Raw genomic sequence first — 12,411 nt, 5'->3', positions numbered from 1 at the left:
AACCCTTGTACTAAACTGAAAAATTCACCCAAAATGACATCACAGAATCGCCAAGGTCGTTCTTTATTCGGTACCTTTCTTTGATGGAGGGGATACTTCCAATTAAGCTGTACCTGAACGTGATCAATTTATTTAAAAGTCTTATATTGAATAATACGGAACACCAGCATTGTTTCCTGTGTTGCAAGGATACTTGCATTCACCGTGAAAACAGTGGCGGCGGAACCGGGGGAGGGGGGCTTGGGGGGCTCAGCCCCCCAATGAAAAAGTTGAGGGGGCAAATGCATGATATGCCCCCCCAATATTTACCAAGGCTCCGAAACGTGCATCTGCCCATTTTTCAATGCATACTTGTCGATCTGTCCGATGTACACGTATACTATATAGGTGTAATAATTTTAGTAAATGCTGGGGGGACCCTCGGCCCGTCCCCTGGCTATAGACCACATTGTCACCCCAACCGCGTCTTCACGCCCCGTGAAAAGTGGAAGCAGTGAGTGTGAGTACCGGTAAGCGCAATACAACTTCGTCTTAGGACAATGACTTGCCTCGTTTCAGCCAGTTCTCCAACATCCCCTTACTCAGTGGCGGAGCGTCCATACAGTCAGGGGCAGATGCCACCCCCCCCCCCTGACGGACTCAAATGGACTGCTGGCGCCCTTTTCAGCTTTTCACTACTTTTTACTTATTCGCGATTATTGACTATTTTATTGCGCTCTCATCTACCTATTGACATTTGTCATATTCTGTTGGTGTAATTTTCCGACAAAATGGCGACGACACCTGTTTATTCTCCGTTTATCTGCAAATTAGCAATGCCCGGAAAGGGTAATTTCCTGCAATCTAAAGAGTATCTTTACTCAAAAAATTTCTGTACGCTCCGCGCCAACCTGTGGTGGCGCTCCGCTTAGATAGTGTCGAAAGCGCCCTACAGACCATTCTTGCCCCCCCCCCGACCAATACCCCTAGCTCCACCACTGCCCTTACTACACTCAAAACGTCTTTGCGAGTACACTACGAGTAATAGCTACTCTCTTAAAACACCATCGAATATACAAATTACAATGTTTTTACAGACTTTCTCGTTCAATCTAAGAAATTGCAGGCTTGAGACCCATATTTTAGGGCTAGGTATTCGCAGCATAAAACACTCGGGAAGTTTGAAAAAACCCAAAATTTTCTTGTACGCTCCGCGCCAACCGATGGTGGCGCTCCGCTTAGATAGTCTCCAGAGCCTTATATAGAGAGAGTTGCGACAACTCGGGTCCCGGAATTTTCGATCACGTGACCTCATGGCACCATTTTGGGGCCAACTAATTCTGCAACAACGTACGTTCGAGCAGTCAGCATATGCGCTGCCATCACAAAATGCCTGGCTGCTCAGCGTGGGGCTGTTCAAATCGTCCCGAAAACGGTTCAAAACTTTTCAGATTCCCAACAAACCTAGATAGGAGGAAAACATGGGAGGCAAAAGTAAACAGGCTTCACTGGAAGGCGAACTCCAATCACAAACTTTGTGATGTGAGTACTTCACCTAGGCCTAGTACAATGAACTAAGATTCGTAACACTAGGCCTAGCCTAGTCCATAACCACAGGGATGTAAGTCTTCCGTATTTTTACGGAAATCCGTTTTTTTTTTTAATTCCAATAAAGTTCCACAAAATTGTACAAATATCAAATACACAACGCGGCAAAAATGCCTGGCCCGTTGCAGCAAGCTAACTTCAATTTTCACTCATCGATCAACCAAAATTTCAAGCGGATTTAGATAAGATTTTTAGATAAGGATTTAGATAAAATTTCAAGCGGATTTAGATAAGATTTTTTCCTGGTCTCAGGGGTGGCAAATGCTTTTTAATATTGATAAATGTAAGGTAATGCACATTGGTAGTAGTAACCAAAAGTTTACATACAATCTAAATGGTGTGGAGTTACAGGAGGTCTCTGTTGAAAGAGACCTAGGTATCTACATTGACTCGTCTCTGCAACCTTCCAAACATTGTCTTGAAGCTGCTAAAAGAGGTAATAGGGTTTTAGGTATGATCAAGAGGAACTTCAGTTTTCTGAAAGAGGACATCGTAGTTAGGCTTTATAAGCAGTTGGTTAGGCCTCATCTGGAGTATGCTGTGCAGGCTTGGAACCCTTATTTTGCTAAGGATAAGGAAGTACTTGAAAAGGTCCAGAGGAGGGCTACTAGGATGATTAGTTCCTTAAAGAGGGTTCCTTATTATAGGCGGTTACAACTGTTGAATCTCACCACACTGGAGCTTAGGAGGTTACGTGGGGACTTGATCCAGGTTTTCAAGATTGTGTATGGTTTCGACAATTTATCCTTTACCGACTTTTTCATGTTTGCAAACAGTAGTTGTACTAGAGGTCATTGTCTTAAACTTCAAAAGTCGCATAGTAGGATTAATATTCGGCATAACTTTTTTTCTAATAGGGTTGTGAATGAGTGGAATAGTTTGCCTGAGAAAGTTGTACTTGCAAGTAGTGTCAATGGGTTTAAGAATGCTTTGGACAAGCACTTTAAGCATTGTAATCGGGTCTGAGTGTTTGTGTCTTCAGTTTTTTTTCCCTCTCTTTATAGGGTCCTTGATGGGGACTTAAGTGTCCCTCCTGATCCTTTTTTCAACTAAACTAAACTAAACTAAAATACCATTTCCTGTTACACATCGCATTGCACTGTACAACATTGTGTGTGCCATGTGAACATCGTTGCGTACGTGCGAACTTCAAATCGCCATAGCTCATTTCTGTCGTTGAAAAACCTTGCCTAATTCACGTTGATTCGTAACTGCTGGTGCTCGACATAAGTTTCGGAAATAACGCTTGTGATATTTGTGAGCGGGTAAATCTACGGGATACGCATATGAGAGTCGATATTCGTGATCGCTTTCAAATGTGAGACTGTTTTTTATTCCGGATTTCGCTGCGACGTATTCGTTACTTGGAGCTAGCCTAACATAACGATAGTGTGTAAGTAGTCAGAACTAGGGGTATGATGTGTTAGAGCGCTAATATACTTTTGAGCTAGCCTAACATGACGATAGTGCGTAAGTATTCAGAGCTAGGAGTAGGATGCGTTAGGACGACATTTCCCCGGTTTCTCCGAATAGTTTTCCGGGTTTTTTTTGGCTGCACGTACATCCCTGATAACCAGGACTGTGGGTTACACCACACAGTCCTTACAGCTATGTATGGTGCACTGTGCAGTGTACATACACGCATAGTTAACATCACAGAAAACAGCATAAATTTCAGGCATGAAAATGGTCTATTTTTAACAAGTTCTGATCAAGAAAGTTGCGATGTTGGGATGAGATCTGTTATAAGGTGCATAAAAATATCTCTGCAAAGTTTAGTGGGTATATTCCTTAAATTGAAGGCTCCAGCGTGGCAAGACAAATCGGGGATCTACGAAGCACAGTGTGCAATACAAATCACCAAGGGCTAGCCTAGCCCCCTAATGAAAAACTGCTTGGCTCCATTGAGTCATGAGCTTGTTCGGATTACTATTTATGAAAATTTGGGTGGCGATCTGGCAGACCATTGAAATGATTAATCATTCTGCTTTGCACTTGATGATTTGAATTGAACTGGTCCAGAACTCCACTATCTTTTATGAAATAATATTGAAAAATTAGGTTACTAAAATATCACTGTAGGCTAGGTAAAAATATTTCCTAGAACATTGTGTCCTGTTAGAGGGTAGCAGGTAAAACTAACAGAGTCAACTGAAAACCATAGGCCAAATTAGGCTCAGGAATCATGTTTGTCCATGTCATACATAGGTACGGTATACAGATCCTAATTCACATTCTTACAACCGGGCAGTTCCAAGCAAAAGAGGACATAACCCAGGAAATTCAATTTGACTGAGCCTAGGCCTAGCATTTTACCATGGTTGGCGGGCAACTCACCCCCCCCCCCCCAGCAATCCCCCCCAAAAGAAAACTTCTCTAATTTTCGACTTCTGACAACATATTTATGCTTCTGTTGGGGGAGGGGTTGTCCGGGGGGTGTTGTCTGGTCACGATTACCTTATCCATTAATAATAGAAGCCCATGCCTAGTAATAGAGGCTCAATTGGTATTTTGAAGAATTTCTGACTTTTTGGATCCTATAGTATATAGATGCAGCTTTTTCAAGTTATTAGACATAAAATTCGTAGATAAAAGCCTGACTCTCATACAAAAATATTCTGAAGTAGATCTTTTCAAATTCCAGCAGCAGCTTAGTTCTCATAACGCTGAAATATCCTACTCACATATACCATATATTTGCGATGTGAGTTCCAGATTAGTGTAAATTCCTTACAGCACCCAGTTTGGATCATATTATGGTGGTAAAGTCCTGTCAGCTGCAATTTATTATTCGTATTTCATACATTTGAAATAAAGTGTTGCATGAAAATCTTCATTTGTTTTACTTTAGTATTTGTCTGTTTACTCTTTGTCTGTTTAAATTGTATTTTTTACTGGACTTATGGGTTACACATCTTAAACGTGTTAAGGCATAAATGTGTAATGCCTGGTAGGAATTCTAGATATACTTCCACAATTTTGTCCGTATATACTGTAAATGCCCTTCCCTTGCCCTATTTCATTGCCCTATTTCCCGGCAGAGAGTTATATTAAACAGATATGCAGAGGATTGTGCAAGTAACCACAATGTAATCATGATTGTAATCACGATTACATTACAATGTAATCGTAATCGATTACTTCAACTTTAGGCTGTAATCGTAATCGTAATCATACATTCTCAAGTAATCGTAATCGATTACATTCAGATGTAATCGCCCCAAACCTGATGTGATTGGTCCATTTAGTTACCATAGCAACCAATTTTCAAAGACCTAGCTTCATGATTCTGTGCAACATGTCAGTTCCAGTCACATGTCCAAATATCAACTTCATCAGCCATTGCTAGCTCAAGTTACAGTTAATCCCAATTTTGACCAATCACAGGCTTTGTTTGGTTACCATGGCAACAATGGAAGAATGTACATTATTCCGCAACTGTGCAATATGTGTTACAATATGATATATAACCAGTCATAATACAATTTTACCGTACCAGAATATCAACTGTTGAATTTGGACTTCCAAATGTGCCAACCTCATCCCCTTGAACTTGAGCGCAGCCAATCCCTCCCCCCCCCCCCCTCCCGTTCAACACTCGACGCCCTACTTACACAGCCTCGGCGCCCAAAAGCACCACAACATTATCAGGCCAAAAATAAAACCCAGAATCCCGCTCACACTTCTACAATGCCATCGAAAAATTCCCCTATCCACCTGAACGTCCATTCCCACACATACTGTATGTTGCCCATTTGGCCCCAAAATGGCGCCCAAATTTCAGTTGTCGCAACTCTCTCTATATAAGGCTCTGATAGTCTCCACACATTAGCCCCCCCCCCCCCCCCCCAATAATTTTTCCGTTCCGCCGCGCCTGCGTGAAAATAGGAACGGGGAAAGTAAGAATGTTCACTCCCTCGCGGCATCTTCACGCCACAAATTAACAGAATAGCACCCTCTACTTTGACATTTACACTACGGTATCTTCCATTGGATAAGATATCGCTCACCTGTGGGTATTGCACCACAATTAGATTAATGTACATCCGCTCGAAAGGTTAACCATTGTCAGAGGAAAGAGGTAAAAGTACCTAATGTAATGCTTGTTTAAGCATCTTATCAGTGACCATCATTGTTTGTTCTGCCTTTATGTGAAAGAGTACAATTTATGGTACAGATGTGAAAATAGGGAGGATCGAAGGTGATATAAACCATTTTAGAATACCTTTGGTTTAATGTTGAAATTTCTCCGGGCGAGCAGATGGTGGTGAACTTGCTCCTCTTCTAGCTCAAAATCTTAACGGTCATGATATGGAAATTTGCAAGTGCCATGATAGGCCAAGATCTCAGCTATCGTGTGGTGGGTAGGATTTACCAGTTGAAAACTTCTATCTATGCTTTGGCAGGTCTTGAAAGTGACAAGTTTAGTGTGTAAAACAATGGAACAACTAATTGTGGGTGCAGCGAGACATGTGTTAAAAGATCGTGCATCACACAAGGGTTTCAACATTGTAATAACAGAATGGTGGCGAAAGGTTACTGCAAGTGATACCGTTGGTCCACACCGGAGGAGGGGAAATGGAAGAGGGTCGGGTGGGGTGGGGGGGGGGGAAAGGAGGGAACCAAAACTCAATGATAAATTGTCACGCCATTTGGGTCACAGACGTGTGAACAATTTGGGAAATTAAGAGTACGATCGTAGCTGTCTACGCCCAACGGAAATGGTTATAACAATAATGTTTTTTTTTCGTCTTTCTAATTGTAATAAATAGTACTGAATTGATATATTGTTTTCGGATGAGAAATGAGCAACTGGTTAATTGGTTAGAATTATTTTAAGTAAATCACGTGATTTGGGACATGATATATTGGCAAAGTAATCAATAATTTGTAAGGTAATTAAAAATGAAAATTATTACTCGGTAACCTGCACGGACTAAACATTATTTATATATATACATATATATATATATATATATATATATATATATATATATATATGTATGTATATATATATATATATATATATATATACGTATATATACGTATATATATATATATACATATATATATATACATATATATATATATATATATATTTGTATGTGTGTGTGGTGTGATGTTTAGCAGAGCTTGATTCATGTGTGCTCAATTGTTACTTATATATACCGTTTTATGAGTGATTATGGTTCATGTTAAGCTACACTGAACTGTAGGTTATCAGTGAAGGTTTTCAGAGCAAAACCAATAAATCATTCATTTTCTAGCCGGCTCTCTTCTGCTTATAATGGCCAAGAGATCTTAATCTTGACATACGGTATCATTAACGGATGTGAACCCGTCATTGCAATCTATTCCAGAAGTACATTATTTACACAAAACGAAGATAACAGCCAAAAGTCAAAAACATTATGACAATACATAATCAATTTTTAAATCATGCATTCAGAAAAGTATGATGAGATTTCGAAGAAAGTATAACGAAGACTTGTAGATATGGGAAGGTGAGGGTCGGGGTGGGGGGTGGGGGTAGGGAGGAGTACAACAACAACTGTACACTCAAAAAAGTAGATTTTAGTTGAAATAACGATCAAGGTAAATAGGAAGGAAAGAAATATGAAGACACAGGAAACACGATGACTTTGTATAGGGCACAGCAAATTTATATCGAGATTAAAACTGAGTTATAAAAAGTCGGAAACTGAGTTCTCGGGCAGGCTACAATCCTGTCAGATATAACACATATTAGAAATATTTCATGACCCAGAGAGATAAATGCAGAGCTTGGACCAGGGCCTTTAGACGGGAAGTTAGGGAGTTGAAGGTTGGTGTTATGTTTGGTATTTTGCCCATGCATTGTGTTAGTTTTGTCGACTCTGTTCGACCAGGTACATTTGGGAAACATTTGGAATTAACTTCTGGTCGGTAATTTCATGGGTGACGGGGAAGGGGTAGGACGGGAGGTGTGGTGGTGTATTGTGCAACAATGTACCGTTATTACTGTTTTAATAATAATGAAGTTAAGATCTCTTAAATCATTGATCCTAGAAGGCTATGGAATAGCATTCATCTATGTGGTGTGTGTTCATAAAACTCTATAGAAAAAGGATAAAAACTCAACCGTGCAATTTGCAATAACGAAGAGAAGTGGCAATGACGTAATTTCAACAGGTCCATGCCCGTCCAAACCGGGGCGGGTGGATTCATTGGGTTCGAAAGATCCTCCCCACCCTAGCCCACCCCAACCCGCTCTTAAAAATATCACCAACCCATTTCCATGTTTATAGATTTTGAACTCTCTAATTACTTTAGATTAACTTGATCGACTTTGATGTTTTTATTTTATTTCTGATGTGACACCCCCCCCCCTCCCCTTCCGCGGCCGCTATGTAAACCCCAGTTCATAGCTGAGCGTGATGGCAGACGTGCGACACTGTACATATTGACACGACAACACAGTGTTGTAATCCTACTTCGAAACTGGCGATATTGCATTGTAATGCTTATGAATCAGAACATGATCTCTAAGTATTTTTTTATGCAAAAATAGTTAAAAACAGGAAAGCAAAGCACTATGTCAGGACGGTGAAACGTTACAAGCAGTTTGCGATATTGACAATATTCTCAGCCTAAGCTCGTATACAAATGGACTGTGATACATGCATGGTCAGAGTGAAAGACCTGTTCGAACCGTGCAAAGTGATGATGTCACGTCGACGAGGTTTATAAATACGGTAGGTAAGATTACAAGGGAAACGATGGAACAGAGCGGGATGATCAAAACTACATTATAAATTGTTTCCCCGAAAGGAAACATCAAGGGCGGTATTGAAAAACTTTGCATGGAAAGACTCCGGATGTGTGACCATGATGAATTCGCAGTCCTATACCGTGTACCATGTAAGATTAAGTTGTCACAGGGATTCTACTCGCAAATTCGTAAAGTTGACATGTAATATACATTTTTGAGTAGTCGAATGAAAACTTTATTTCAGAATACATAAAAAATGTTCCTTATACGTCTTCAAGCAGTTATTCTCGTTATAGATATATTTCCACTTTTGTTTTTACGTTGCCCTTATCAACATAATGGTACTTACCAAGGCCTCGGCACATGGACTATGATATGGTTGGTTACCAAAATTCGGTATCTAACGCATATACCAATAATATTTTAACATTTTTAAGACTTGTTAACTACATAATATTATGAACATTTACCAATTCAATAGTATAGTCAGTATTGCGAAGTTCGCCATACTGCGAAGTTCGGGCACCCTAAGAAATACACGATTTTCACCATGAAAACCTACAGGAAGAGCCAAATTTCACCAAAAAGTACGAAGCTTCAGTTACTTTCTCTCCAAAATGACCCGTGTGCAAGAAATTACTTACATATTTATCAATAAAATGACGAAGATCTATGAAGTCTGTTATAATTACTGAAAGAGCAACAGCGCCACCAATTATTACCAGCGCCACACTGTAGGTTGCGTGTCCGAACTTCGCAATACTCTAGCAAGAAATACCAGTTCCACAATCACGGAGAATTTTCTTGGAAAACAACGTGAAAACAGTTTGCAGGAAAGAAAGTTTGGCCGTGTATCGTACTAAAACACAATTCTCCCACCATATGAAGTATATTTTCTGGTGATTTAGACCAGAAGATTTAGTTTTGGGGTGTTTTAAGTCTTAAGTGGCCGAACTTCGAAGTCACCATCCTACCAATTGCAAATTTAATGTTTCTTTTGATAATTTTAGTCTACCTGTTGAATGTGGTTTGTAACATTGGTAAACAGTGCAAACCCAGTGGCGGAGCGTCCATATAGTCAGGGAGGCGAATGCCCCCCCCCCCCTGACGGACTCAAATGGACTGCTGGCGCCCTTTTCAGCTTTTACAGCTCATCTACCTGTTGACATTTGTCACATTTTGTTGGCGATGACACCTATTTATTCTTCGTTTATCTGCAAATTAGCAAGGCCAGGAAAGGGTCATTTCCGGCGATCTAGGAAGTATCTTTACTCAAAAATTTCCGTACGCTCCGGGCCAACCTTTGGTGGCGCTCCGCTTAGATAGTGTCGAAAGCGCCCCTACAGACCTTTCTCGCCCCCTTGACCAATACCCCTAGCTCCGCCACTGTGCAGACCCTACGATTTTAGTGATAACAACCTTTTTTGAGAAATGATTTCTGCCCAAAGGACTTGTATAGCAACGAATTATTGGGCTTTTAGTACAGCATTTTTGTATGTTGCAGTGTTGGGTGAATCTAACCGTAATAGTAATTACCGACTTTGCGATATGCGTTATAGTGATTGCCGACTTTGCAATCCAATTTTCCGCTCACAATTTTGCAAGGTCGGTAAGAGTTACTCAATAGTTTTCCCTTTTCGGAAAACCCAAAAAGAACTTGCGAGTCGTATCTTCGCGATACGAAAATGCTTTCCTGGTATAACGGTACCTGATTGGACCTCAATATGTAGAAATGTTTCAGCAACTTGGCTAAACAATTATAGTACCTCCCCTGCAGAAGGTGCTTATGATGGTGACTGTTCCGTGGATACAAAACAGTGCCAGGTGCGATCGTGAATGACCATATATTGGCAATCGTCACATGGTCGCGATACACACCTACTCGTGCCAGACAGTACGATCACACCTATAACGACCCCAGAAAATACACGCACAAAACTACTTGTTCATTATGATAGAGAGAATATTCAGTATGATAAGCCGTTTAAGTAGTTTCATAATAAGCCATTATTACCGCCCACAATCCTCTTCTCAGTACAGATGGTATACATCAGCTGCTCAAAGGCAAGAAGAAACAAAAGAGAAAAGAAAATCAAAAGCGAACTAGGCCTTTATTGAATTTTCAACCCATTTAGGAAAACATTTTTAAATGCGTCGTTAGAATTAAAGACACCTCCACGAAGAGATCAAAATGCTTTACGAATGCAGTGAAATGTTTGAATAAGTGTGATCGTTGTATAGCTGTTGAGCATATCTGAGAGGCAGCATGTTTAACAGTTTTTCCGTTATTCCTATATAAATATAAATATATATATACATATACATTTATATATATATATATATATATATATATATATATATATATATATATATATATATATATATATATATATATATATATATATATATAGAGTAGGTTGGCGTCTATCTTGGCGCAGAGTGCTCTATGTCCATTGGACCGAGCGGAATATATGTTGATACTAGATGAGACTAGTGGAGTTGTCTGAAGATCGCAATAAAGCGTGAAACTCCGAGTTACAACTACTAGTGTTCCACTAGTCTCATCTAGTATCAACATATATATATATATATATATATATATATATATATATATATATATATATATATATATATATATATATATATATATATATATATATGTGTGTGTGTGTGTGTGTGTATTTATATGTATATATATATAAATATGATATATATATATATATATATGTATATATATAATTATATATATAATTATATATATAATTATATGTAGGCTGACCTTTATATCAAGTTGGAACCAGTGGACTCTTTATCATTTATTTATATATGATGTCAATACAATTTTGCACGTTCACCAAGTACGGTATAGAACAGCCATATATGCATGCATATTTCATGTGCACACGTGGTACTATCATTGCTTTCTCAGAAGAGTACATTTATCAATTATTTAGTGTTTGTTTCATGTTCTCGCTGTTCCAGTTCTTGTTTAACATGTTTGAGCCAGAAGTAATTTATCTCCACTTAGGCACGTACGAGTCTTTTATCTGTTTTTGTATTGCCTTTTTGGCTCCGACGATTAAGGTGGACGTAAATAATGAAAGCATTTAAGTATTTAAAGAGTGTGTGGATTCAATGAGGGAGGGGTGGTGGGGGGGGGGGTGGTGGTTGGAAGTCATGGTGCCCAACGACAGTGAACGTCAAGCGTACAAACAACAAAACAGGAAGTCAAGATTCATAACGATTTTGCGGCCAAGAAATTGCGGAGCGAAAGAAAGCTGTATATTGGATGTGTTTAAACCCTTGAAAAGTTAGTAGCTCCAGTCTGTTTGTTTGTGATCATTGTATCATATTTGATTAACAACTTCTCCTGTCCTGTCCATGTTTACAGTGCGATATTTCAGTTCAGAAAAGATGGCTTAAAAGAAATTATAATAATAATTTTAAAAAATGATTTATAACAATTTAAAAAAAAAACAAACAGCGGAGGCTACAGTGGCTGGATAACCAAATTTAGCGCACAAAACATGATGCCAACCGCGCACAAACAACGCAACGTTTAATAGGGAAACAGTATAAAACATTTAGCCGTCTTCATTATAGTCTTTAAACTTGTTTGCTGCATCTCATGTTATCAATATACTACCGACTTTGTCAAGGACTAAACGCAAAGAGCTGAGGCCTTGCGGACGTGTGGATAAGGGTAAGGGTGGTATGGAGAAATGATTTAATTCCTAGTTTTCATAACAGTTTTTAGCCCCTCCCCGTACCACACTACACTCTGATCGAGGATTATACTTCATAGTCCCGCTAAATTACGTACAAAAGGTACTAAAATGCGTACAAGATGATCAATCTGCAAAAAAGTATAGGATGTATATGCTGTGTTTAGTTAAGCACAACATTTACAGAAAGCGGCTCTTCCATCAAAATGCCGCTCCCCACCCTTCCCCCTCCCCCCTACCCCCTGAATTGGTTCCGCAAACATTGAAACTGCCGGGTGATCTTATATACATAGAGAGACAGCTGCTGGTGATTTGTAATGAAATGTTAAAGTGATTTGCAGTAGTAAT

Source organism: Apostichopus japonicus, chromosome 4, assembly GCF_037975245.1.
Source record: "Apostichopus japonicus isolate 1M-3 chromosome 4, ASM3797524v1, whole genome shotgun sequence".
Classification (NCBI taxonomy): Eukaryota; Metazoa; Echinodermata; class Holothuroidea; order Aspidochirotida; family Stichopodidae; genus Apostichopus; species Apostichopus japonicus.
The sequence above is the reverse complement of the archived record's forward strand: the minus strand, read 5'-3'. Positions refer to the sequence as shown.